This window comes from Enhydra lutris, unplaced genomic scaffold (genome assembly GCF_002288905.1).
Source record: "Enhydra lutris kenyoni isolate GAN:26980312 unplaced genomic scaffold, ASM228890v2 scaffoldscaffold93, whole genome shotgun sequence".
NCBI classification, from domain to species: Eukaryota; Metazoa; Chordata; class Mammalia; order Carnivora; family Mustelidae; genus Enhydra; species Enhydra lutris.
Window position 1 is genome coordinate 7,848,132 of NW_019154177.1, and position 24,914 is coordinate 7,873,045.

Consider the following 24,914-nt stretch of genomic DNA (forward strand, 5'->3'; position numbering starts at 1 on the left):
CCTATGTGTATACAAAAAATAAAGTTAGATACAATGAAGGATAAAATATGACTATAATAATGAAGTTTCAAAAAAGATTTTTTTTAATGAAAGATATTGTTAAGATAAACTAGTTAAAAAACGTTGAAAGAGGAAAGAGTAAAAGTTAAAAAAATTTTAGCATAAGAAAAAGAATAAAATTAAAAAATTAATTAACTTTGCAAGACTAAAGAATCATGGGGAGAAAGCCATGACTTCCATGCTTTGCTTTCTCCTTTGGAATTCTGCTGTTCTCCTTGGTAAATGAACTTGGTCTTGACTGGATTTCTTGCGGATCTTCTGGGGGAGGGGCCTGTTGTAGTGATTCTCAAGTGTCTTTGCCTGAGGCGGAATTGCCCCGCCCTTACCCGGGGCCGGGTTAAGTAATTCGCGCGGGTTCGCTTTCCGGAGCTTTTGTTCCCTGAGCGCTTTCCGTAGAGTTCCGGAGGGCGGGAATGAAGATGGCGGCCGCCCAGTCTCTGGCCTGTAGGAGCCGAGAGCTCAGCCCCCCATTCGTCCATGTGCCCTTGGGGAAAAGCATTCAATCCCTCCCGTCTCCCTGGTCTCCAGCCGCGCTCCGAGCTCACCCGGCCGGTGACCAAGGGTTTCTGTCTCTGGCACACAGCCCCGCCTGGAGTGTCCAGACCCCGCAGATCCCTGCACTCTTCCAGGGGATCTCCCCAGATCTTGTGGGGTCTCTGCTTACAGAGCAGTGGCCTGACTGTGCCATGGACCACAGTTTAAGGTAACCCCGAGCTGAGAGCTCACTCCTCACCTCCATCTCTGTAGCCGGCTTCCCCGCTCTAATTTAACCTGTGAGCTCTGCGACACTCAGACACCCCCGATCCTTCTGTGACCCCGCATACCTGAGACCATGCTGTCCCCGCGTGGGCTTCACCCCAGCTAGCCTCTGGAGCGATGTCCCTCAGTGGGGCAGACTTTTAAAAGTCCTGATTTTGTGCTCCGTTGCTCCTCCGCTTGCTGGGAGCCGGCCCCTCCCCCCGCGGTCTATCTTCCCGTGGCTTTGGATTCATTTCTCTGCAGGTCGTATCTTTCAGAAAGTGATCAATTTTCTGTTTTTTTAAAAATTTATGTAAAGATTTATTTTTATTTATTTGACAGACAGAAATCACAAGTAGTCAGAGGCAGGCGGGGGGGGGGGAAGCAGGCTCCCCGCTGAGCAGAGAGCCCGATGTGGGGCTCGATCTCAAGACCCTGAGATCATGACCTGAGCCGAAGGCAGAAGCATCAACCCACTGAGCCACCCAGGCACCCCAATTTTCTGTTTCTATAATTGCTGCTCTTCTCTTCAATCTCCTGTTGGAATTGTAGGTATTCAGAATGGTTTGATAAACTATCTCCCTGATCTGCTACCTGATGTCTTCTCAGCCTGCTACTTCTCCGCCATCTTGACTCCCCTCCTCTTTTGACATCCATTTGTATAATAAATATTTCTCCAACCCTCACTTTGAATCTGCAGGTGTCTTGACGTCTAAATTGAGTCTCATATGGGCTCATATAGAGGGACATATAGCTTGGTCTTTTTCCAGCTATGCATTCCATATAGGAACATATCGTTGGGTCTTTTTTTTTTTTTTTTTTTTTAATCCAGTCTGACATCCTAAATCTTTTGATCGGAATGTTTACTCTATTTACGTTCATAGTAATGATTGATAGGTATGTATTTATTGCTGTCTTATGACTTGTTTCTTTTTATTGTTTCTGGAGATTTTCTCTGATCCTTTCTTGTCTTTGTCTCTTTCATGTATTGTTGATTTTCTTTAGTGGTACATTTGGATTTCTTTCTCTCTATTCTTTGCATATTTATCAGTGGTTTTTGGTTTACGGTTACCACGAGGCTTGTGTATAACCTCTTCTGTATATAGCAGTCTATGTTAAGTTGATGGTCATTTATGTTTGAACCCATTCTAGGCATTCTTGTCCTGTGATCCCAGAGCCTCGGTGTTCTCCTTCACCCCCATAGTCACACATCATTGTTGGCTGTCCTTCTGCCTCACAAGACTTCAAGAGCTAGGAAGTCAGGAACATGTGTCTCCTTTCGTCCACCATCTCTCTAGTGCAAGGGCTATAGTGAAGACACTGAACCTTTGTGCCAATCAGAAAAAGGCCCCCCTCCACACAAGGGTTTTTCTCATTCATTTTAGCAGGAGCCGCATGCCAGAATAGTAGAGTTTGGGCTAGATTGGGCATGCCTTTGCCCTCCTTGGTCAGGTACTTTTGTGCAAAGCACAGACCACACAACCATACACGTTGATTTTGTAAAGCAACAACCCAGTGCTTTGTGGGACCTAAGAAAAGAAGAAACCCACAAGTAACTTTGGGTTATCACTGAGATCTGTGTCAAAGGATTGCTTATCCTCCCTCTATAATGGAATGCATATCTGGAAAGACAGGAAAACCCTTCAGAACCAGTGAAAGAAATTTCAAAGCAAGAAAGGGAGGTATTATGACCAACTCACATATCTAATAGGGCTGTCATAGCATTGTGTTATAGTATGATTGGTAACATTTTTTTATTAGTAAGTTATGCAGAAAATAATGGTGCATCTTACAACCTACAGCATCCTGGATTTAATAATATATAAACATCAGTTAGGGGATATATTCAGTTGCATGTAAGAGAAACTGTACTCTACTGGCATAACCAAATACAGTTTATTTTTCTCACATGTCAAGAAGCATGGAGACAGGCAGTCCTGGGCTGGTCTACCAACTCTATGATGTACTCAGATTCTGTCTCTTTTCCTTCTGTCCTCAGCGTGTGGCTTTCTCATGGTTCCCTCAAGGCTCACAAGAGTGGATATTGAATTAGCAGCTAGCAGTGTCTGGTGCACAGTGGTTTCCATTATGGCCTTATCTATTTAGTCTTTTTTAAATCATCTTTAAGTTCTTATTCTTTATTTTCTGTTTACCATTTGTTTTTCATTCTTATCAATTGCTGTGTTATTTAGCTGTGATTTTTGTTTTCTAAGTGGACCATCAATGCTCCACTAGTCCTATTCTTTACGAGTTCCTGGAGTTGTTTTGTTGTTTCAGTGTTTACACATTTGTTGAGACCTTTCTGTATTGCTGTATATCCTTTTTTTTTTTTTAAGATTTTATTTGTTTGTCAGACAGAGAGAGAATGAGAGAGTGTGCGTGCACAAGCAGGAGGAGCAACAGGCGGAGGGTGAAGCAGGCTCCCCACTGAGCAAGGATCCCAATGTGGGACTCGATCCCAGGACCCCAGGATCACTACTAGAGCCGAAGGCAGACACTCAACCGACTGAGCCACCGAGGTGTCCCATGTTTGTTCTTTATTTTATACTCCCACTCTCTTCTTTATCTCTCATAGCCTAGTTAGTACCAGATGATTTCTTCTCACATTGGCATCTTCGGGGAGTATCGCCAATCCCACCATTGTGCATAGTTTGTCTTCTGTGATTTTGCTCTCCCCTTCAGTTTTGTGATGCTTTTTATTTGATTTTTGTTATTAAAATATTTAGACTTGCTTATTGTTTTGGAAGCTTGTCTTTGTTTTTGTTGTTGCCATATTTTCCTTTATGGCCCCAGAAATTATAACTCGTGTGTGTGTGTGTGTGTGTTTTAAGGATTTTGTCAGAAGCAAGTAACCTGAACTATTGCTCATGGGATTTGTATGGCTATCTAACAGGACTAATTGTGTAAAAACACAGGTATTGAGAGCAAGATTGGAATCTTCGATTCTTTTCTTTTGTCTCTCATCTAGTGTCAATTAGCTTAATTAAAAAGACTGTGCTTCTGGGGTGCGTGCCTGGCTCAGTGGGTAGAGTATATGACTCTTCATCTTGGGGTTGTGAGTTCAAGCCCCACATTGGGTGAAGAGATTACTTTAAACATTTTTTTTTTTTAAAGACTGTGTTTCTTACTATTATTATGTATCATCAGGGATTAACAAATAATGGCTTAGGAACAAACTCCTGATCATCACTTGTTTTGTGAGTAAAATTTTAGGGGAACACAGCTATAACCATTCATTTAAACCTTTTGTGCCACAAAGTTGGGGTTAAGCAGTTGCGACAAAGACCATATGGCCTCCAAAGGCTAAAATGTTTACTATCCGACTTTTAAAACAGCTTGCTGACCCCTGTACCAATTTAATTCTACAGTAGTCCTTTGAGGTATGTATCATAGCATCATTTAAGCTGAGAGAGGTTATGCAATCGGCTGAAAGTCCCATAACCTGTAAACAGCAATGCCGGGATCTGGTCCCAAATCACTATTTATGCTATGCCTGTTTTACATACATAAAGCCATTTTATTCTCAAAAAAATCCTCTCATTCCTCTTTTGCAGATGAGAAAACTGAGGCTTAGTAATTTATCCAAGTCCATATAGCTGGTGAACAGCAGAGGCAAGATTGGAATCCACGTCATCCTACAGCCTAATGGCTCTGCTCTTTCTACCAGACTGCACTGCCTCTAAATACTGTATTGTTAGATATGTTGTATTACTTCTCAAACATTCCTTGAACAGCAATGATTTGATCTTAATTTTTAAAAATTGTGTCATGGAATTAGGGTCCAGGTCCCTCCAGAAGTAAAAGGAAAACTGCTGACAGGGGTTGACAGGATTTTTATTTTTATTTTTATTTTAAAGATTTTATTTATTTATTTGACAGAAAGAAAGAGAGCACGAACAAGAGGAGTGGAAGGGAGAGGGAGAAGCAGGTTCCCTGCTGAGCAGGGAGCCCAACAGGGGCCTGATCTCAGGACCCCGGGGTCATGACCTGAGCCAAAGGCAGACACTTGACCGATTGAGCTGCCCAGGTGCCCTGGGGTTGGTGGGTTTCAACAGGTCCATTTTTGTCCCTTCAGCACCAGGTTTTTCTGATTCTTAAAGCATTTGGTGATGTCATTTACCTAACAAAGCAGTCACTACAGCAACTTGCTAAGCCTGAGCTAATTTGCTGCGTTCTAACACTACCATTCCCCCTATTTTTTTTTCCAGATTAGCAGGCAATAAATGCAAAATTACTCCTTAAACAAAGTCACTATGTAATCCCATGAGTTTGATTGCAAGCATACAGTTTAAAAGGGAAACTGGATTCTCCTTCCATATTCTTTTGACCTTTGAACATGTAACATTAAAAGGTAATCGTCATTTTATGGTGTTCAAAGATTCTCGTTTTATCAAAGTACAGATAGGATGCATGAGACAAGTAGGTACCCACATTCAAACTGTGCAGGGTTGGGTTGTAATTCCATCTGGCTTCGTGGGAAGGAATTGGCCGCCAGATGGAAGTTAGTAGAACTAGAGAGACAGCGTCAGCAGCAGAATAGGAAAAGAGGCTATGATAAAGACAGAGAAAGAAACAGAAATCCCCCTTGCAGATTTCCAAGTGAGTCTTGCAGCACAAGCAAGTGACATGACGGACATAGAGACATGGCTGTGGGGCCAGTCCTCACTGGCACACCTGATGTGTGAGGTTATCATTGCGCTTGTTTCACACCTGGGAAGGTAGAGGCCTCCTCCAGAGCCTCACCAGGAAAGCACCTGGTGGGGGGGGTGGCTTGGAGAAGGGCACACAGCAGGACTGAAGTGTTTGCGCACCTGCCATCCTGTGACAGAAGAGCCTCTAAGATGAAATCTTTCATCCATGACTTCCTAGGCCTGGTAATGCCTTTTGTTTCCATGTCGGTTTGCTTGTGTCCCATAAGAACAAACAGCCTGGGCTTGCTTTGTAACACAGACAAGAGTGCATTTACCCATTCCTTGTTAGGCACCTTCAAAGAGGCAGCATTTTTATTTTTATTTTTTTAATTTTTTTTAGGCTGGGAGTCCATTCTATAGAGAGCGAGCAAGAAATAGAAAAAATACTTGTGGGACAAGGGGGTCCCCTTCTAATTATATTTCTGCAAGTCTCCTGTTTACTTTCCAGGCGGCCCTGAATCCAGCCCCAGGGCACTAACAAGCAACAGGTGAAATTCACACCAGGCAGTCCCCTGGGGGGTTGGAAATTGACACCAGTAATTCCCAACGGGCTATTTTTGCAAAGGTGTAAAGTTTATTTTCTTAAATTACTTGGAATACACTTCCCCATGATTTTAAAGGACCAGAAAGGTCTAGCAGAAGGTATGAGGAGATTGTGATTCTAAAGACTTTTTGAAATTCGTCATGGCATCGGTCCTGAGTACTCAAAACGTTGCTTTTGTCATTGTCCACACTGCAACAGGACAAATATTCAACAGATCGCTTCTTCTGCCAGCTTCCACGTACCACTGAAAAAAATAATCTGCAGAATTGGTGGGGGAATCTAATGATGCATTCAATGAGAAAAGAACCAGGTGTCCTTTCGTTTGTATTAGACAAAGAAACAAAGAAACTCATTCATGAAACAAAAATAGAGACTAGGTCATAGCAGAGAAAATTCATGCTCTGAGAGACCAGCTGGATGACCCTGAGTGACCACGGGAGAGAGCCACTGATCTGAAGGAAAGTGACCCAATGGGCTGCTTTCCTGGCTCGTTTTTAACAAAAGGTTTTGCCTGTGGGTGCTTACAAGGGTATGGTAGAAGTCAGCTGGTTTAGCAAGCTTCTAGGTTTTTCTACCACAGAGAACATTGATGCCATTTTCTGACTTACATGATTAACAAAATAGAAGACATGATTTAAGAAATAGGTAGTAGAAAGAGGACAAATTGGGGGTGCCTGGGTGGCTCAGTGGGTTAAAGCCTCTGCCTTTGGCTCAGGTCATGATCCTGGGGTCCTAGGATCGAGCCCCTCATCTGGGAGCCTGCTTCCTCCTCTCTCTCTCTGCCTGCCTCTCTGCCTACTTGTGATCTCTGTCAAATAAATAAATAAAATCTTAAAAAAAAAAAAAAAGGCTGGGTCTGGGCATGCTGGGGTTGGTGTTGCCACAAACTGCCTCCCAGCAGCCCATCCCTGGAACCTGAAAGAGTGGCACCAGCTTCATTGTTTTGGGTTTGGGTTGGTTATTGAAGGACCAGTGCCCAGACAGTATAAGACCTTAAGTCTAGCCTAGCTTCTTCAAGAGGCGCTGCTTTCCCCAGTGTGGAAATGATCGGTTGGCTGGGGGTGCGAGCGTAGAGACTTTCTGAGGGTGGTTCTGGGCGGGCAGAGCATCACCAGGTGGTGGCTGGGAGAAGAGGAAGCTCCGAGGGCGCTAAGCGGGGGGTTCTAACAGACCCGGGGAAAGCCAACGTCACCTGTTTCATAGCGTTTCCTGGGCTGGTGGTAAATTCAAGAAGGAGGACAAAATACTGTTGACACATCTGCAGTGCTGTCTCCTGCAAAGCTAGGGAAGCGAGGGGGTGCCTCCGGGTTTCAAAGGCCTGCTATCTGTATTATTTGTAAGACCGGGAGGAAAACCACGAAGCGTCTAAGAAACGACCCATTGTCAGCAAGACCTTGACTTTTGAATTGATTCACACTGTCGCTCGGGGGAGCTTTGCCCTCTGTGTGGTGGCACAGACTGGACTGTGATCTCTGTAGAGTGACGGAGACAGGCAGAGCCAGCAGATGGTTTACAGGGATGTGGCCAGGGCGCTAACAGCAACTGAGCCCAGGGCTTGCACTTGGCTTAGTCAGCCAAGACCTTTCCAGACCAGGGCCAAGAGGGTGTTCCAGGGTCGTGTGAGGACAGGAGCAGAGCCCGAGTCCTGGCTGGACTAAGCAGATTTCCCCTAATCTCCTCAGCATGTAGTCGCGGGGAAGCAGCCCTAGAGAGCTGTACCGATTCTCCACGAGTGTCTCTAATGATTTGTAGGATTTCGGGCCCCAAGGAGAGTTTCTGTCATCTTTTGGTGATATTCGGAGCTTATCAAATTAGAAAAGTTTTCATGTGGATGGAAGTGGTCTTTGTATACCAAAGTTCTAGGGTTTTTTTTTTTTTCCTTTTTTTTGTTTTGTTTTGATGTCAATCTTTTTTTTTTTCCTCTTAAATTCCAGTGTAGTTAACATACGGTATTATATTAGATTCAGGTGTACAATATAGTGAATCAGCATTTCTATACATGACTCAGGGCTCATGGTAATAAGTATACTCTTAATTCCCATGGCCTATGTCCCCCATCCGCCACCCTCCTCCCCTCTGGTGACCACCAGTGTGGGCTCTAGAGTTAAGAGTCTGTTTCTTGGTTGGTCTCTGTTCTTTTGTTTCTTAAATTCCACATGTGAGTGAGATTATGTGATATTTGTCATTCTCTGATGGACATATTTCGTTTAGCATTATACTCTCTAGATCCATTCATGTTGTTGTAAATGGCAAGATGTCATCCTTTTTTATGGCTGAGTACTATTCCATTCTTCATCCATTCATCTATCCATGGACACTTGGGCTGCTTCCATATTTGACCATTGCAAATAATGCTGCTATAAACATAGGGGTGCATGTATCCCTTTGAATTAGTGTTTTCATGGTTTTTTGGGTAAATTCCTAATAGTGTGATTGCTGGATCAGGGGTAGCTCTATTTTTAACTTTTTGAGGAACCCCCATACTGTTTTCCAGAATGCACCAGCCTGCATTCCCACCACCAGCGCAAGAGGCTACCTTTTTCTCCACATTCTCGCCAACACTTGTTAACTGTGGTTTTGATTTTAGCCATTCTGACAGGTGTGAGGCGAGAACTTATTACAGTTTTGATTTGCATTTCCCTGATGATGAGTGATGTTGAACATCTTTTCATATGTCTTGGCCATCTGGATGTCTTCTTTGGAGAAATATCTATTCATGTCTAATGGTCATTTTAAAATTGGATTATTTATTTTTTGGGTGTTGAGTTTTATGATTTCTTTATATATTTTGGATACTAACCCTTCATCAGATATGCTATTTGCAAATACCTTCCCCCTTCTTGTCAGTTGCCTTTCAGTTTTGTTGATGGTTTCCTTCGCTCTTCACAAGCTTTTCATTCTGATGTGGTCTCAGAGTTTATTTTTGCTTTTAATTCCCTTGCCTCCTGTGACATATCTAGAAAAAAATGTTGCTACAGCTAGGGTCAAAGAAGTTACTACCCACATTCTCTTTTAGGATTTTTATGGGTTCAGGTCTCACATTGAGGTCTGTAATCCATTTTGAGTCTAATTTTGTGTGTGGTGTAAGGAAACGGCCCAGTTTCATTCTTCTGCATGTTGCTGCCCAGTTTCCGAGCACCATTGTTGAGACTTTTACCACTGCATATTCTTCCTGCTTTGTCAGAGTTTAATTGACCATATACCTGTGGGCTTATTTCTGGGTTTTCTATTCTCTTCCATTGATCTATGAGTCAATTTTTGTGTCAGTGCCATACTGTGTTGATGACTATGGCTGTATCTTGATATCTGGGATTGTGATACCTTCAGTTTTGTTCTTCTTTTTCAGGATTGCTTTGGCTATTTGGGGTCTTTAGTGGTTCCATACAAATTTTAGACTATTTGTTCTACCTCTGTGAAGAGGATATCCTCTTGGTATTTTGATAGGGATTGTATTAAACATATAGATGGCTTTGGGTTTTAACAATATTTGTTCTTCCAACCCATGACCATGGAATATCTTTCCATTTCTTTGTGCCATCTTTAATTTTTTTAAATCAGTGTTTTATAGTTTTCAGAGTATAGGACTGTCACCTCCTTGGTTAAGTTTCTTTCTAGATACTTTATTTATTTTTTTGGTACAGTTATAAGTGGGATTATTTTTCTTAATTTCTCATTCTGCTACTTCATTGTTAGTGTATAGAAATCCAACAGATTTCTGGATATTGATTTTGTATCCTGCGACTTTACTGACTTCATTTATCTGTTCTAGAACATTTTTTTGGTGGAATCCTTAGGGTTTTCTGTATATAGTATCATGTTATCTGCAAATACTGAAAATCTTACTTCTTACTACCTCTGTGCCTCTTACTTCTCTCTTGTCTGATTGCTGTGGAAAGGACTTTCAAAACTACGTTGAACAAAAGTGGTGAGAGCAGGCATCCTAGTTCTTTCCTGACCTTAGAGGGAAATATTTTCCCCATTGAATATGATGTTGGCTGTGGGTTTTCCATAAACAGCATTTATTATGTTGAGGTATGTTCCCTCTAAACCTACTTTGTTGAAGGTTTTTATCATGAATGTTTTAGGGTTGTTGGTTTTTTTTTTCATAGTTGAATGTCACTGTATAAAAACTGAACTGATTAAGAAAACCTTATACGAATAGTTCCTAATTGGAAGAGAAGGTGTTGAAGATGATTTTATATATATATAAACTGGCCCCGTCCATAAATATTATATATATAAAATATATAAATTGTATATATAAAACTAGACCCTACCCATGGATATAATATAATATAATATAATATAATATAATATATAAATATATAAATTATGTATATAACTGGGTCCCACCCACAAAGATTCTGATAGATCTCATCCCATCCCCCAACCCTTTTAACTTGAGTTATGGTTACAATTGCATTTAGATGTGGGAAACAGACAATACATCTACTATGGTTTAAACAAAAAGAGAATAATTTTTTCACACAATAAGAAATGTGGAGTTGGCGGATTTGGTTCAGAGGTCAGACCATGGCAGTGCCTGTCCCCTGTGGTGCCCTTGGCTTTTTCCTTCATAAATGCAAGGTAACTGCCATCTTGCCCCATCCTTCCCATTAGCAGGAGAGGAGAACGCGAAGAGGGGCATGCCAGCTTTCAAGCAGCTGCCTGGGGAGACTTCTGCTTATGTCTCTTGGGTCTGAACCAGGCTGTAGGGAAGGATGTCTAGCAGGAGGGGGACAAGAAGAAGACACTGGGAAGGGTTGGGAGTAGCCATTCTGTGAATCCACCAGAATTAGTTTCTGGGTTGGTGAGAAAAACCAGCAGCTCTGGCTGGTTGACTATCACCAGTGAGGTGATCCTTTATTCTGCCTCTAATGTAAAATTTTCATTGTAGGAATTGGTCGTTAAATTTTGGTCCTTATGGACCCCACCTAATAATGGTTTTCCATGAAATAGGAAACTCATCCAAGAGAAGTCTGTGCATGGTATCAGAGCCTGGACCTTCAATCTTGAGGCACCAGTGGTCATAGGTTTTAGGAATGTGAATTCTTGGATGTCAGATCTTTATTCTCAAGCAGCTCCTTAAATACTCAAATGAGAGATAAACTGTGCTGAGATGGAAAAAAGAGAGAAAACTCAGTATCTGACAATAGCTTCACTGGGTGGAGTAGAGCGTACTGGCAAGATACCCAGATGGCTTTGTTCTTGGTCACCTTCGGTGCAGTCGTCATGAGCAATTTTTTTTAAAGGGCCTCCACTGAATTTATGTATATATGTATGTATGTTGCGTATGTATTTCTATTTTATTCCGGTGTAGTTAACATACAATATTATATTAGTTTCAGGCGTACAATATAGTGATTCATAAATTCTTGGCATGACTCAGTGTTTTCCCTGATAAGTGTCCTCTTAACCCCCTCAACCTACTTCGCCCATCTGCCCACCCAGCTCCTTGCTGATGACCTTCAGTGTGTTCTCTGTTAAGATTCTGTTAAGAGTCTGGTTTTTGGTCTCTTTTTTCCTTTGTTCATTTGTTTTGTTTCTTAAATTCTGCATATGCCTCAAATCATACGGTATTTGTCTTTCCACCATGAGCAATTTTGAAGGAGTCCTTCCAAGGATAGATCAAAAACAGAAATCAAAACAATTGCACGTAATTATGAACTACTTATGCAGATGTAGAGGAATCTGTCTAGTTCTGATTCTGCCGCTGTCCTGTGGTGTGACCTTAGGCACGTCAGTGATGTCTGTGGGATTTTATGTCCCCATAGGTGAAATGATGAAGCTGGATGAAGAGATCTCTTGTAACTATAAGGGGAAATGATGTTCCCATAAAGGCTGAGCAATTATTTAATTATTAAATTAGATGGATTACAGAATATATGGCTTAAGGTTTGGATAACATCCATTAAAATTGACACAGTTACAGTGACACAAGAAAAGGGGAGGAAAAGTAGCATTATTTTACTTTTTAAAAATAGGTTTTTTTTTTTATCATAAGAGACTCTTAATCTCACAAAACAAAACTGAGGCTTGCCCAGGGGAGGGGGGTAGGGAGAGGGTGGTGGGGTTATGGACATTGGGGAGGGTATGTGTTATGGTGAGTGCTATGAAGTGTGTAAACCTGGTGATTCACAGACCTGTACCCCTGGGGCTAATAATACATTATATGTCTATTTAAAAATTTTTAAATTATAAAAAAAATAAAATAAAAATAGTTTTTTAGGGGCACCTGGTGGCTTAGTTGGTTAAGCATCTGCCTTTGGCTTAGGTTATGATTCCAGAGTTCTGGGATCGAGTCCTACACTGGTCTCCCTGCTCAGCAGGGAGCCTGCTCTCCTTCTGCCAGCTGCTCCCCCTACTTGTGCTCTCTCTGACAAATAAATTTAATAATAATAATAATAATAGTTTTTTTAAAGACTTTCCTGCCTTCCATACACAGTTTTAAAAACATGACCACCTTGGCTGAATAAAACGTATGAGTCTGAAATTAATCGGTAGCATTGCACATGCACATTTAAGTTCTTCACTTTTTAAAAAGATTTTATTTATTTATTTGTCAGAGAGAGAGAAAGAGAGAGTGAGCACAAGCAGGGGGAGAGGGAGGCAGAGTGAGAAGCAGACTCCCCTCTGAGCAGGGAGCCCGACGCGAGACTGGATCCCAGGACCCTGGGATCATGACCTGAGCTGAAGGCAGCTGCTTAACCACCTGAGCCACCCAGGCACCCCATAAAATTTACTATTTTAACCACTTCTAAGTGTACAGTTGGGGGGCATTACCTACATTCTCACTGCTGAGCGCCACCAACATCCAGGTCCAGAATGCTTGCATCTCCTCAAACTGGAACTCATTAAGGACCCATTACTCATGAATCCCCATTAAACATCAACTACCAACCCCTTCTGCCACCCAGCATCCTACTCTGAGTCCCTATGAATTGGACCATTCTAGGTATCTCATAAGCAGAATCGTATTTTTGTCTTCTTGTCTCTGACTCATTCGCTGAGCAATAATGTCTTCAAGTTTCATCCATGTGGTAGCCTGTGTCAGGCTTTCCTTCCTTTTTAAGGCTGATTAATATTCCCCCGTTGGACTATACATTTTGTTTATCCATTCAACCATTGGTGGACACTCGAGTTGTTTCCACCTTTCGGCTCTCATGAATAACGGTTCTGTGAACATGGGGGGACCAGTATCTCTCCAAGTTGCTGTGCTGCTTTCCATTCTTTGGGGTAAATGCCCAGAAATGGAGTTGCACAGTCATATGCTAATCCCCGTGGGTCTATTTCGAATGGTGGATATGGCAGGAACCTCTGTAGCTCTGCTTAACATTTTTCAGTGGTTTCCTTCTGCCATCAGGACAAAGTCCAAAGTCAGGTGGACACAGTTCAGACATTCCATACGATCTCATCTTGGGCCGTCTTTCACAGTCCCTGCCACCTCGTTCTAAATTCTAGTGAATTTCTTCAAATTCCCAGAATAGGCCACACTCTTTCCTCTTCAGAGAATTGTCCCCTGCTCTCTCTGTCTCTTTCTCTCTCAAATAAATAAAATCTTAAAAGAATAAGGGGGTGGTGGCGTGGTCGGTTACGCATCTGCCTTTGCCTGGGCTCGTGATCCCAGGGTTGTAGGATCAAGTCCTGCGTTGGGTTCCCTGCTCAGCGGGGACTCTGCTTCTCCCTCCCGCTCCCCTCTGCTTATACTCTGTCTCTTTCTCAAATAAATAAACTCCTTAGGAAAAAAAAATTGCCCCCAAGCCCCAGCTGACTTGTACTTCTTAGTTCTCTCCCTTTTGGGGAGCTTGTCATCCCACCAAATTCATGGTTAGGTTTCTTAATGCCACCACCCTATGAGCTCCCTAAGGACCTTGCTTTCCCCACCATGTGGATGGCCTGTCCATACAATGCTGTCCTCCTGTCGTGCTCCGTGTTGCCCTAGAGGAGCTGCGTTCTGGGTCTGATACAGACCTAATACCTCCAGGTAGAGTGTTTATTGAGTAAATGAACAAATGTGGACACACAATAAAATGACAACCTGTCCATTTCTTGAGACAGTGCGTTGAAGCATGACTTACAAATGAAAATACCTCCAGGGGCCTGATACCCCAGATTGTGTGATGCTGAGGGTGAAGGTATAGTCATGTAGAGAATGGGCGTGGGGGACCCGTGGCTTTCCAGACCTCCTCTTCTCGAGTTCAATGCAGTGGGGTCACCACTAGCCATGCATGACTATTTAAATGAAAACTAATTAAAATGAAATAAAATTTCAAGTCAGTTCCTTCACCAAACTAGCCCCATTTCAAGGAATCAATGGGCAGCCACACATTTGTTGGCTACCCCATTCCACAGGCCAGATATGGAACATTCACATCATGGCAAGAAGTTCTATTCAATGGGACCATTGTAAGGAGTATATGTCCTCCCCAGAGGCATTCAAGTTTAAAAGTGTTGAACACCGTGCTGACTGAGCAGCTGGCACTCTTGTTTTAATCCCCCACTCTCAAAATTGAATCTTCTTTAAAAAAAAAAAAAGATTGTATTCATTTATTAAAGAGAATGAGCAGCGGGAGAGGGAGAAGCAGACTCCCCACTGAGCAGGGAACCCAATGTGGGACTCGATCCCAGGATCCTGGGATCATGACCCAAGCCAAAGGCAGACGGCCAATAGACTGAGCCACTCAAGCGCTCCTCAAAAATGAATCTTTTTTTTGCATATTTAAAAAACTAACATATGATGTATTATTTGTTTCAGGGGTACAGGTCTGTGATTCATCAGTCTTACACAATTCACAGCACTCACCATAGCACATACCCTCCCCAATGTCTATCACCCAGCCACCCCAACCCTCCCCCCACCCCCAGGAACCCTCAGTTTGCTTCCTGAGATTAAAAGTCTTTTATGATTGGTCTCCCTTTCTGGTTTCATCTTATTTCATTTTTCCCTCCTTTTCCTATGATCCTCTGTCTTGCTTCTCAAATTCCTCATATCAGGGAGATCATATGATAATTGTCTTTCTCTGACTGACTTATTTCGCTTAGCATAATACCCTTTAGTTTCAACCACATTGTTGCAAATGGCAAGATTTGGGGGGTTTTGATGGCTGCATAGTATTCCATTGTATTTATATACCACATATTCTTTATTCATTCATCTGCTAATGGACATCTGGGCTCTTTCCATAGTTTGGCTGTTGTGGACATTGCTGCTATAAACATTGGGGTGCACATGCCCTTTCGGATCACAACATTTTTATCTTTAGGGTAAATACCAAGTAGTGTGATTGCTGATAGAAATCACACTCTATTTTCAACTGTATTGAAACTTTTTGAGGGTAGTTCTCTTTTCAACTTTTTGAGCAACCTCCATGCTGTTTTCCAGAGTGGCCGCACCAGCTTGCATTTCCCACCAACAGTGTAGGAGGGCTCCCCTTTCTTTGCATCCTCACCAATACCTGTCATTTCCTGACTTGTTAATTTTAGCCATTCTGACTGGTGTGAGGTGGGATCGCACTGTGGTTTTGATTTTGTATTTCCCTGAAGCTGAGTGATGTTTAACACTTTTTCATGTGTCTGTTGGCCATCTGGATGTCTTCTTTGCAGAAATTCCTGTTCATGTCTTCTGCCTATTTATTGACTGGATTATTTGTTCTTTGGGTGTTGAGTTTGATCAGTTCTTTATAGATTTTGGGATACTAGCCCTTTATCTGATATGTCATTTGTGAATAGCTTAGTGTCGGGACTAGTTGTAGGTTTTTACATCACAGTCTAATTCTGTAATCGATCAGATTTTCATCTTTACGCTGGTGTCTAAACATTAAGAGCCAAATGTGACCCAGTGGTAGCAAGTGAGCCAGACCTCATTCTGTGCATAAAACCCTCAGCAGAATCTTAATTTTCCTAGTCCTCCTCCCTTAAGAAAAATCCAATGGCATGTGTTTTATAAATATGTTTTTCTCCTTGTGAATCGAATGTATTTATTTGGTGCTGTAGCCTATCCCGTTGTATATATGCACTAGAGTTTAATTTTCGGTCCCATTATTGATAGGCATTTGCATTGTTCCCAGTTTTCCCTGTTACAAACAAGGCTAATGGCTGTCCCTGTGTGTCTGTCTTTGCCCTGGTGCATGACAGTATGCCGAGGGATGGAACCACTGGGCTGTAGCCTAGGCTTATTCTCTAACCTAAATGACTTCCCCACCAGCTCTGTGTGAGAGTCTCACTCATGCCTTCCGCGATCATTGGGACCTGTTATAATACCCTTCAATAGAATGGGCTGAAATGCCCCACTGTTGTTTCGTTTTGCATTTTCCTTAGCCTCTCGTCATACTGTGTGTATTTCCATATGTATTTGCCTGATTGTGTTTCCTCCTTCATTGAGATTCCAGGACACATCATTTCAGCCCATTTCCTTTTTTTTTTTTCTCTCCCCTGGGTTTTGAGTGCATTTAATAAACATGTAGAGAAGCAAAACTTTCTAATTAGCTCATAAACTAATAACAGAAAAAAGGGACATGGATTGGATCAATTTTGATAAAAGCTTTTGCATAATTGGTAGACGTCATTTGCCCATTTTCTGGGTTGTTTATCATCTTATTGATGGAAGGGAACTTTGTAAATCTGCTTTCAAAAGTCATAGCTTTCTTGGGATATTATGCACATAACCATAAAACTTAGCCTTTTTACAGTGTACAATCTAGAGTTGTGTAACCACCACCACCATCTAATTTTGGAACATTTTCATCACCCCAGAAAGAAACCCTGTAAGCACCAGCGGCCATTCCCTATTTCTTCCCACCCCCATCTCCTGGCCCCAGGCAACTACAAATCCGCATTCTGTCTCAATGCATTCGCTTATTTTAGACATTTCACATAAATGGAATCATATAATAACATCCATTTTGAAATAAGATGGGGGTATAAATAAATACTTCGATGAGTTATAAGACAATTTCGCCTTTTTGAATTATGGAAGTGGCCTGCCATGCTTAGATGCATTTTCTTTGCATCTAAATCTATTTGTTTCCTCTAACCTAAGTTACGAATGATAAATATATACATTTTACAATCTGCCTTCCTGATTCCTGGCACCTTTTCACCTTCAGGGATTTCCAGAGATCAGCATCTTCCCTTTGAAAAGGCTTGGCCTGAAGCAAATCGTAGTCTAAACACAGCTCTTGGAAGAGCAGAGCTAAAATTCAGTTTTGTTTACATTTGGCTGAACTAAAAGGGGTCATTTTAAGAAAGAGTCAAGGACTGGAAAAGGAAATGGCCCGGAATGAGTCTAAAAGATTTGATGTTTAAAAATTAGGGAACTTTAAGGGAACTTCCAGCTACTACCAACCGCATGATTAAAAAGGAATCCCACAAAGTGTTAGGGTAATGGGCCAAACCAGAGTTCTTTAGGGGCAAACATCAGAAAGTATATGTTTCTATGTATATGTAATAGCACATACAGGGCAGAAGTGAAAACGCAGACCATAAAGTTCCTCTAGGAAATAACATTCCTTGAGAGTTGAAGATGGGGCCCCGGAAAAGAAAGGGCAGGTCGTATTGAATGAGCAGCTTACAACCAGAAATTTTCAGCCCGTAAGACAAGAAGGACTGGGTCAAATAGAACTGAAAGTTTAATCTAACCATTAAGTCAACTATAAAGCTCACATGTTTTATTTTTCTAATTTTTCCAAAGCAAAAAATGGTGGTGGCCATTGATTTTCCCTGTACGTTCTGAGAGGCATAATGGTGGTTTTAATGTTATGGATTGAAAGTTCCATATCGTGTCATTTTCAGTGCATGTATCTTCCTGTTTCTCTGCTGGGTTTTAGAAATCCAAGTCATTTGAACATGTCTTTCCACGTGAAGCTGGTGTTATTTCTTTCCCCTAAAATATAAACTCTTACAGAGGCTTTGTAAACACACCCAGCACTTCACACATGCCCACAAGGGCCTGTCAAATGCTATTTGCTTCCAGACACAGGGAGGGACCCTGGAGACTGTTATACATACATGTGTATCTTCTCCCAGGAAGCATATGTATATCAAGACCTCTGGGGCCGTGTTAGATTTCAGCATAAATAGGATTATAGACTAAATGCAGTATATATATTTGACTTGAAACCTCCACTTCTTTCTCGCTGGTTAGCCTCTTCTATTTATGTTGCTTTTCAAGAGAAAATTGTCCAACCCTCTAGTGGTTTCCTGAAGAAAGAATAAGGAGATTCAGGAAACAGAGTCTAACACTTCAGTAACCTCCGCTAACTGTGGGACCACAGTCCAGACCTGAGCGTATTTTTAGGAACTGCCGTTTGTGATTTTCAGGCGCGTGTAAGCTGGGGCTGTGGGACGGGTGTTTCCAAGCCAGGGACCTCCTGGTCTGTGTTTATGTCTCATTCGTGACGGACAGTGCAGACACTAACACTCAGAGCGCCAACGCACGCCCAGCGGATCGTTTGGGCAAATAGACCGGAAAACGTGATCAACATCTTTTCTTTACTAATATGCTTGTCAAGAGTTTTTGAAGGGACGAGCCTGAGCCTGGGTGAAGCTTATTTTGCGGGCTACCATACTTCAAAGTATTTAAATTAGAAAGATTCAGTCAATAAAGAGAAGGTGTGCTCCCCAGGCACTTCACCAAAGAACTCAGCTCTTAATTGGCTGCCAAAAAGCACACTGGGAGCAATTAATAGCCACAGAAGCTGTTTAAAGGACATGTTAATTATTCATCTTCCTAAATCTCTCCATTTCTGTTTCTGCATTCTTACATGGCCTAGGAGCAGCCATACTTCTCCATACAAGTGCTTCCTAAACTTTCCTGTACCAGATACCTGGGCTCTGTTCTATGCCTTCCCCACCCCCCCTCACCTGCCATTTTGATTTTATTGGTCTGGGACAGGACTTAGGAATTTGCATGCATGTCCAGTAGCCCTAGACGATTTTGACCCCCGTGATACTGACCACCTTTGAGAAACTGGACGTGAACACATCAGAATTTTCTATGTGTTCCATAGATGATGCTGCAGATGGATTACGAGGCAATTTCCTATGGGGACACCTGGCCAGCTCAGTCAGAAGAGCATGTGCCTTTTGATCTCAGGGTTGTGAGTTCAAGCCTCACACTGGGTGGAGAGATGTCTTAATCAATTATTATTATTTTTTTTAAATAAGACAATTTCCTATGAAGAAAATTTTGCATCTCTTCCCAAACTATTGTTTTCATGATGTTATTCAGTATTTTTATGGGTCTTTTATATAAGAAATGATGTGACAAATTTTTTCAAAGATTAATTTATTTATGAGAGAGAGAGAAACCCAAGCAGACTCCTTGCTGAGCCCCAGGGCCTGATATAGGGCTTGATTTCACCACCCTGACCTCATGGCCTGAGCTGAAACCAAGGGCAGACACTTAACCAACTGCTCCCTCCAGGCATTCTCTGTGAATTTTCCCACTAACAGGAAAAAGTTTTCCTCTCCTAAAAACCCGATTTTCTTCCAACTAACAGCCAAAAGAATAAAAATTATCTCGCTGCTTCCCACCCGTAGAATATCCAGGGGAAACTCAAGAGAACAAAAAAGTATGTCATTTGAGTTCTTCACTGGATATTTTCCTTGTTCTCTTCCTCAGTAGGCGTCTGAACTTTTTTTTTTTTTTCCCCCATTTAGGTTTTAGCTGTTCTGGTACAAATCAGTTTTTATTGGTTATAATGCTTTCTGAGAAGTAGGGAAGAGAAATTATAAAAATGTAAGTAAAATATTTAATATAATTGTAGCTTCATAATGTTACCAGTAATTCTCTTGCATTCAACTGGAAACCAAGGTCCTGTGTTGACCTGGGCTGCCTTTCTGGTTCACCATGCTGCTCATGCCCATGGGTTTCTGTCATTCCCTGAGGGCTCATTATCCATTATCCTAAATGATCTGGCCCCATGGTAGTCTTTCTGTCCACTTTGCTTATAACCCTTCTTCACCGGCTTTCTCAAATTTAACAATGTTGCTTAAATCTGCTGTCTTCAACAATGTCTGATATTTTGTCTTTATTCATCACAAGAATTGCATTTATTTTCCCAAAACTTTTAACACCCAAAACTTTTATCACCCAAAACTGGAAACAACTTTATATATCCTTTAGTGGGCAAATGGGTAAATATACTGTGGTATAGCCATGTAATCGACCACTGTTCAGCATTATAGTAAGTGAAAGAAGCCAGTCTCAAAAGATTATATACTGTAAGATTGCACTTGTTCGAGATGTGGAAAAAGGCAAAACTATAGGAACAGAGAATAGGTTGACAGAGGTTGGGGTAGGGAGAGGGTCTGACCAGAAGGAGAACATGAGCAAATTTTTTAGGGTCTTGAAAATTTCTGTGTCCTGTTTGTGGGGGTGGTGACAAGAATCTGTGCCTGTGTTAAAATTCACAGGATTGGAGATGCCTGGGGGGCTCAGTCGGTTAGGCATCTGCCTTCAACTCAGGTCATGATCCCAGGATTCTGGGATCGAGTCCTGCACTGGGCTCCTCGTTCATGGGGGAGCCTGCTTCTCCCTCTGCCTGCCATTTCCCCTCCTTGTGCGTGCTTTCTCTCTCTCTGGCAAATAAATAAATCACATCTTAAAACAAACAAAACCTCATAGGATTGTACACAATGTGAATTGTATGGTGTGTAGAGTATTTAAAAAAGGCAAGCCACAGACTAGGAGAAAATGTTTGCAAAACATATATTTATTAGAAGACTTGTAACCAGAATTATAATGAATTCTCAAAAGTCAATAATAAGAGAACAAAGCAGTTAAAAACAATGGATGATTTTTTAAAGATTTTATTTATTTATTTGACAGAGAGAGAGAACAGGGAGACGGGAGAAGCAGACTCCCCACTGAGCAAGAAGCCAGATGTGAAGCTCAGTCCCAGGACCCTGAGATCATGACCGGAGCCCAAGGCAGACACTCATCTGACTGAGCCACCCAGCCACCCAAAAAATGACAAACGATTTGAATAGACATTTCACCAAAGACAATATACAGATGGCAAGTAAACGCATGAAAAGATGCTCAACATTATGGTTAGAGAAATGCCAATTAAAACATCCATGAAATATACCTGTTCCCATTGTATTGTTGTATATGTATATTAATAATATTAATTAGTAGTAATCATTAATAATATTATTGTATTATTGTAATAATAAAACAAAATAATAATAATACAAAATAATAATAACACAAAATAATAATAAAAAAGAAAAAAACTGACCAAGTGCTATTGAGGGTTCTACCTACCCTGGAACAGTCCTACCTGCTGGTGGGAATGGAAGATGGTTACAGCCACGTTGGAAAACAATTTGGTGTTTCTTCAAAAACTAAGCAGGGCACCTGGGTGGCTCAGTCATTTGAGCATCTGACTCTTGATTTCAGCTCAGGTCATGGTCTCAGGATTGTGAGATGAGACCCAGGTTGGGGTCTGCAAATGGGCATGGAGCCCGGTTAAGATTCTCTCTCCCTCTGCCCCTCCCCACTTGCTTTCTCTCTCTCTCTCTCTCTCAAATAAGTAAATAAATAAAATAAAAATTAAGCATATCAGATGCTCCAACAATTCCACTTCAGTGCCTTTATCCGAGGAAAAATGAATACAGATGTTTGCATTAAATCCTATACATGAAGGATTGTAGCAGCTTTATTCATACTTGCCCCAAATTAGAAACAATCTGAGCGTTCTTCAGTTCTTCAGCCGGTAAGGGGATAAACAAGCTGGTTCATCTGTGCAGTGGCCAAAGAACAAACTATTGATACATGCAACAAAAGGGATGAATTTCAATCACAGGATGCTAAATGAAAGAAGTCAGACTCAAAGCTCATCTAACTGGATGATTCCATTTATAGGACAGGCAGAAAAGGAGAAAAGTATAGGAACAAGAAACAGATCAATAATTGCTGGGGGTGGAGGGAGGGGTTGACTAGAAGGCACACAAGGGAATGTTTCAGAATCCTCTAACAGTTCTGTGTGTTGATTACGATGGTAGTTCCATAACCATATGCATTTATCAAAACTCAGAGAATTATACACTGTAAAGAGTAAATCTTACTGTGTGTCAGTTATACCTCAAGGACTCTGACTTAAAAAAAATCAATATGGCCCTCCGAGCTGGAAGAACTTGGCATGATGTAAATTTCACTCTCTTTTCTTTTTTTTTTTATTTCTTTTTTCTTTTTTTTATTTATTTATTTGACAGAGAGAGATCACGAGTAGACGGAGAGGCAGGCAGAGAGAGAGAGGGAAGCAGGCTCCCCGCTGAGCAGAGAGCCCGATGCGGGACCCGATCCCAGGACCCTGAGATCATGACCTGAGCCGAAGGCAGCGGCTTAACCCACTGAGCCACCCAGGCGCCCCTTCACTCTCTTTTCTTTCAGTGTTCTTTTCTTTTCAAATCAGTTTAGTCATGTATCACTCGCCATGCGAAGCATTTCTTGAACTACAACAGAAGTTTAACACTAGGTTTCTGATCTCCAGTTGTTAATAATTAGGAGGACAGGCATTGCAATTTAGACTTCATTTGGTGAGTAATAAATGGTCCTTACAGAGTCCTTAAGTAGAGAGATGACTAATGAATGCACCATCTTAGGTCAATCAGAATGTTTTGCATTGTATACATTGTAGCTGGGAGGTACTGAAGGGGGATACTCTTAAGAAAAAATTCAGCTAACCTACAAGAAGGTGGGTGAAAAGCATGTAGTAGGGGGCGAGGCAGTGTTGGATACCCCAGAGTCAGATCAAGCACACAGTCAGGGACAAAGCAGGGGCACCTAAAAATGAGAAATGCCCAGCTTTGTGAAATTGCACAGACCTTGCCAACCTATAAAGAAGGGCACCATACCTTTTTCTGTCTTAGGGCCAAGTTGTAATCTGTCTCTTTGTTTCTTTCCAGCAGAGATGGACAGGAAAGGATAAATCTAAGGACACTAACAACAACAACAACAACAACAACAACAACTAATAATAATAATAATAGTAGTAGTAGTAGTAGTAGTAGTAATAATATAATGTCAGGAATGAAGTAGAGAAGGAATAAACAAAGTTATGATCTCGGAAGAATGTACAGGGGAAGGGGAAACATGACGGGCTTGAAAGGAGGAGGCTCCTGGGTTTTGTTTTGGACCTCGTGTCGTTTGATGTGAGAATGGGTCATTCCGTTTGGAGATTTTCTCTTTTTTCCAGCAGCCCTGGGCTCCTTTGTTGTTCTGGAACAAGCCAGGCATATTTCTACTGCAGAGCCTTTGAACTGGCTATTTCTCTGCCTTCAAATGCTCTCCCCACCCCCACATGGTATCTCCCACACTTTCTCTAATTCTTTCCTTAAGCCCCACCTCTGAATGAGGCCTACGTGACCACCCCATTTAAAACTGTAACTGGCTTTCTCAAGTTCTATATTCTGCTTTCTTGTCTTCTTTTTCCCAGTGCTATTATCTGCCTTCTAGCTTATGTTATGTACTTAGAATGCCTTATTTGCTGTATGTCTTTCGTTGCTAGCATGCAAGCCCATAATTGCAGGGATCATTCCCAGTTTGGTTCAGGGATGCATCCCAGGCACCTAGAAAAGTACCCAGCACACCATAGGTATTCAATAAGGACTTGTGAATAAATGAATTACGATAATGAATGTTTATGGGACATATGCTTGGTTAAAGCACTTTACCAAATGCTTTACATTGAATCCTTACTGTCATTCTTGGGCAGGGGGTTGGGGGGTCCTACTCTTTGTCCCATTTTACAGTTAAGGACACAGAGGCTCAGGCAGATTACAAAACTAATCCAAGTTTACATAAAGCTCACAAGAGGTGAAGCCAGTGTTCAAACATAGAAATGCCTGAGCCCAAAGCCTGAATCTGGCCTGCAAACCCTCACACCACCTCTTCACTGGGAAGCGCTTGGAAGCCCAGCACATTCTTGGTTGATAGATCATATCTGCAGGACGGATTTGCAGTGGAAGCCATTTGAAGGAATGAGTTATCCAAGAGAAACCTTGTCCCAGTGGCCTGGAGAGACAGAGAGGCTGAGGCAGCTGCCATGCATACTTTCGAAAGATAATAAAACTGGAATTTGAACCCAGAGTTTTCCCTCTTCAGCGGTTTATAAGGATGACAAGGTTTAAATCCACATTTCCCCCTCCCTTCCTTTCTCAAAGGGAAATGCAGGCTGAATCCCTTTTATCCGGCAACTTTCGGCAAAGTCCACCAAAAATAAGATTCCCTTAATGCTGGCACTTACTGGGATTGTTTTATGTGAATAATTCGTTTTGTTTCTGTTTCACCAGACAAGACCTCTTCACCATTCTGTATACCGTAGCTCTAAGATTCACTATAGATAATGGGATTGACAACACAAGAGTAGTATTGGGGGGGGGGGGGATCGTAATTGGGATCCTTGTTTTACCAATTCTGGCAGCAGCCCCAGGTTATAACAGTATTTTCTAACCCCTTTGGACAGGGATTTACTCTTCCGGTGTGTTTTTAGGGCAAGATGACCTTTCACTCCCTTTGGATGAGCGCCCTCTTGCGGTGGATAACGAGTTTGCACATCTCCATCCAGCTCCAAGGCTCTTCGAGAGCCATGAACAGAGGAGTTTTGTCTGTATGCTTCTCTGACATCCCTGCTAAAAGGAAGTACACCCTGCACGATTTTCCTTCTTGAGCGGTCCCTGGTGTGCTTTAAACATAAAGGCAAATATGCCGTTTTTATTTCTAGGCTTTTCCACTGTATATTTGTATGCCAACTGTTGTTACTGTGACCGATTTTAGTTATAATTGGTTTCTCCATCTTATGGAGGGTAATTGGTGACTGAGAGCAGAAAAACATTTGAGACAAGTTTAACGAGGCTTCACATTTTAAATTATA